A 4,676-nucleotide genomic window follows, 5' to 3' on the forward strand; every position below is an offset into this window, starting at 1 on the left:
CAGAGAAATCCACAGAGCAGTCCTTAGCCTGTATGTCCTATCAAAATATCTACACTTGCTGCTGATGCAACATACATATTTATGCTTGCACTGAGATTGTCCTTGGGATTTTGTGAATCTCAGGTAACAGCAACATTATGTATCAAAGTCATAGCTTGCTTTCCTACATAAAATATGAGTCTAGGAAGCAAAATAATGTTAAACCTCTATCTTCTGGTATTAAACCCCAGCAAGTACATAATCCTATTTTTCCAATAGTAATGCAAGAAATTTTCCTTAATGCTTAATACAAAAAGATCTAGCCCATCAGCCCAAACAGGCTGTGTGTGCTCTCATGTGGTGGGGTCAGAGAGCATTAATACTCTGACACTTTCACAAGCATCATAATTATCTGTTCAATCCCATCCCATTCAGCCGAGACTGAAGAGGTTTTCCATGGGCTGGATTCTCAGTAAGCAGCCTGCTCGTGGCTTCTTGCTTCCCACTCTTGCCAAGGCACTTGCACGCTCAGAGAAATGCTTGAAGCAGACCTGCATGGGAGCAGAGTCAGGAAGCTGGGAAAATGACAAGTAATTCCTCTGTGTAGGAAAGGACCGTGGGCTAACAGGCTGGATTTTGACAGCATTGGAGCGGATTAGTTGTCCTGGGCTAAGCCCCTGCATGGCAGCTGACTACCAGCTGTGGAGGCTGGTGCTATTTATACCTGCATCCCATTTGCACTGGGGAGACGCCACGTGCCAGTGGTGACAGACGGGAGCCTCTCCTCTACAGGCCGGCTGCTCTGAGAAGCAAACCACTTTAAATCAGGGAAAAAAGAGCAGAGGAACAAGTGAGAAACCTTGTGCTTTCACAATGCAGCACCCACACATGTTGAACAAGCAGAACAACAACCTGGGGACCCTACCTGAGGGTTTGGCCAGATCCTTGGAGGCACTGGACGAGCCCATGCATTCTGTGGGCTGGAACACCGCGGGCATCACACCGGGATGGGAGCCCCACCCAGAGCAGTGCCGATGAATCTAACACTGCCTGCTGTCCTGTGCTGCTGCCTTGGGGCAGTGGCCAAACACCTGTGAGAGGTGACAAAGGGACAGTGTGGAGGTTATGTAGTTACTTGTGTCCTGACGTTTTTCTGCATCTGGGAAGAAGTTTCTCTTTCAGGGGGGCAGCCTCTTTCCCCAAGATGTATGGAAAGGCATGGAGTTCTTCTGATTGGGCTGGAGGGACTGGATCCATTTTACACCCTCAAGAGATTTGCCTTTTGGGTACCTAAAGAAATAAATTACTGCATTTTGGATAAACGAAATGCATTTGTCCCTCCACAAGAATAATGAAAAAAACTCAACAATTTCTTTTTTTGGCTCAAGTTGAGATGAATACAAAATTTCTTTATTTTTCTTTTGTGCCATCTGGACACCAAAAACTGCTGTTTGTGAAGCTCAGCAACAGTCCCAGGCCAGTGGAGGTGAGCCTACAGCTCTGCCCATGCACTGTGACAACCACGTCATGCTGTCTAGCGTGGTTCCTGCCCCACGCTGGGCCTTGTGCTCTGTGTAGGGTGTGTGTGTGCGCACACACGAGTGTGTGTGGGGTCAGATCTCCGATAATGATGCCTCAGGGCTTCCAGCCGGCATCCAGCCTAGCCAGACCCCACGGGCACAGCGTCTCTTGGCAGCTCTGCCTGGTTAATTATGTTTTTAGCCTGGTTCCCTAAAGAAATCAATCTTCTGTGAGGATGCTGGTTGTGTAGGGATTCAGCAGTGAGCTGCAGTCCAACGCAATAGTAATTTTGTAACTTTCTTGCCAGTTTAAGTCTAATTTAAGGGTGGGCGGAGGTCTGAGGACTTGGTTTAAGTTTTAGGAAAGATGAAAGGGAGGGGTGATACTGCTTTTTTTGTCCCAAGCATTAGCAAAGCTCTGGTATGCGGTGGGCTGCAGCACTGCTCGTCCACCTCAAGATGCCAGACCTGAAAAAGGATGGACATCTCTGTGGTCCCCATCCTTCATGGGACCATTGATCTAATAATGCCACCTGGCCTTCAGAGGGGATGGCCACAGGGAAAGGGAAGAGAAATAGTCTTTTTAAAGCCATGGGTAATATTGGGGACACAAGCCAGGTACCCCTTTTCCTTGCTTCTCAGCCACTTGCAGTATTTCTCAGAAGCAAATGGATGTGCCACCCACCCCAGATTAACAATATGTTGCTATTTCTGTCTTTCTGGCACCCAATCATCAGCTCACCAGTTCCGTACATGCAGGTACAAACATCTTCAGCACTAAAATTTCCAACCGTTCATCAACTTATGAAGCTGGAGCAACCGAAGCTTCTGGAAGGCTTCTGGCAGGTGAGGAGGGTTTATATGAAGCAGTGTCTTCATGGATGTCTTAATTTTGGTTCTAGCATTTTTTGCATCTTTATTCACGAGGTTGATGGATGTTTGAGAGGAAGGTGTGTCCAAGGCCTGTGTGGTGTGCAGCTGGGAGACCTTTGAGCTGGTGGCAGAGCACAAAGTCAGTCATAAGCCTGCTAGAGGTTTGTACTCATCCTGACCTTGGAAAAGAGACAGTGAGTCCAGCCAACCAACAGAAGGGAATATTACCATGGAAGACAAAAAGGTAAAGGAAAAACTCCAACATTTAAATAACTGCCTGGGCACGTGATGCAAATGAGAGGACAAAATGAACTAACTGGATGATGTGAAAGTGAACTAATTTTGTGCACTCTCATGCCTTGCCTGTGTTTGTTTAGCTGCTGTTTTCTCACTCTTTCTCACTGTGTCCATGAACTGAGAAGCTTATTTTTAGGATGGGCTTTTACAAGGTGTTCAGAAAAGGAACCGGGACCCGGATTGCTGTGTGGGTGAGGATGTGATGTGGAGCCTGGAGAAGTCGCTGCAGGGGTCTGGCCCCAGGCACTGAAGCAGGTACACTGAAATCTGGATGCAGCTACAGCATCTCCCAGAAGGCAGCACGGGCTCTGCAGTGGGAGGCAGAGGCGCCCTTGACTCCACAGCCCAGCCGCTGTCCCCCGTGCCCAAGCTGCCCTCCAGCACCATTCCCAGCCTCAGGTGCTCGCTCCTCTGCTCATCCAGCTCAAAACACCATCTGCGCCCACCCAAGCTGGCAGCCTGTGCACCTGTTTCGGTGAGATGCTGCAGCCTGTCCTGGCTGTGACTGGGAGTAATGTGAGAGGAAAAGCGGCGCTTGCAGCGCACGGCAAAGCCCAGCCCAACAGCCACACAGAGGCAGAGGCAGAAATATTTTGGCAAGTGTAATAGATGCCTTGGATATCGCTTTCAGACAACTGTTGCCATCCCAGATTTCTCCATGGCTGCAAACTAGTTATTGCCAGCAGATCAGGGAATTCTTCTGCACATACGTGTGAGCCATTAGGAGACACGGATTTTATCACAGAGATATTCAATTGCTGAGATATTGAGCTGGAGAATTATTTTTCACAATCCCAGCAGAAGAAGCCTATTGTAGGTGTAAGATGGGTGCTTTGGTGCACTGTTTGTTGAACAGCCAATTGCTGTTCTAAACCTAATCCTAAGAAATAAGCCATGTATTAGAGATAAAGCTGGAATTAGCAGGGCATATGGGACCTAATATTCATAGGATTACATGTAAAATATTAAGGTTTGATCCTGCTGACCTTTCTTGCATCAGCAGTCTCACTGATACTTCTTATAATCATGTATATAGGCCTATTTTTTTGACAAATAATAGCTGTAATAAAAAATCACAGATAAAGCTGCAAGGACATGCTGAAGTCTTTAAAAGATGACTGGTGACTTTAGCTGTCTGGTTATGGGTGCTTCTTTTAACTTCCCTTGAAAAGTCAAAATTCAAGACATCAATTATTACTAAAAAAATTACCTCTTGATCTTTGGGGAACAGACCTTGAAGTCTAAAAAGGAAATACAGACTACCTTTCTCTACTGCATCACCTTCAGAAAGGTGGCAATGCTGAAGAAGAACAAATCTAGTTTAACTGATACTCAAACCATAACAAAATGTAGATATGACATTACTAGTATTTAGATAGGTGTGATAACATTAAAAGCCTTGATATATTTGGAGGGAAGACAAACTGGAACATCTCTATGATTAAAATGTGTGTCTCTTGACGAGAAATTAGGTAACTTATCATTCAGTAATGCTATCAGTGGGGCATGAGGGAAGATACAAACTTTCTATTAAACTTTCTGCTAAACTTTCTACTAAAAATACAGGGTAAGTTATTTATTCCAGAATCAGCTCACTCTTATGTACAGGTCTTTGAGAAGTTAAAAGCATGCTTGCACTTACCTTTTCTCTGCTTTCTCATGTTGCTCTGTTCTGCATGTCAGGCAGAAATACCAGGATTAGACCCTTGTCACTGAATCAGCGATAAAGACCATTAATTCAATCTGTCATCACTGGATGCCCATTCCCAGCTGATCTGATTTATTTCCAGTGGATTAGCCTCGATACATCAGATGCTAAAATAACCCAGTAACCTATGACCAAGAATGGTATAGGGAGGGGAGACATTGCATGCAACCTTCTGCATCTCTCTCGTCCTTAAAATACTGGGCCATGGCAGGCACATATTGATCCCATACATGATAACAGCTGTTAGCCAGACAACAGATCCATTGTCTGCATTGCTGATGGCCCTCTAAGGACAATAA

The 4,676-nt window shown here is 45.6% G+C and overlaps 1 long non-coding RNA gene across 1 annotated transcript; it reads right to left on the reverse strand.

Moving 5' to 3' along the window:
* Positions 1 to 944: 944 nt before the first annotated feature.
* LOC120752298 (uncharacterized) lies at positions 945 to 4,381 on the reverse strand. The gene is made up of 3 exons (XR_005700665.2): positions 4,312 to 4,381; positions 2,242 to 2,493; positions 945 to 1,070 (listed from the first exon to the last, which is right to left on the reverse strand). It is a non-coding gene; the product is annotated as an uncharacterized LOC120752298 (long non-coding RNA).
* Positions 4,382 to 4,676: the final 295 nt, after the last annotated feature.

This window comes from Hirundo rustica, chromosome 4 (assembly GCF_015227805.2).
Source record: "Hirundo rustica isolate bHirRus1 chromosome 4, bHirRus1.pri.v3, whole genome shotgun sequence".
In the NCBI taxonomy this organism is placed as follows: Eukaryota; Metazoa; Chordata; class Aves; order Passeriformes; family Hirundinidae; genus Hirundo; species Hirundo rustica.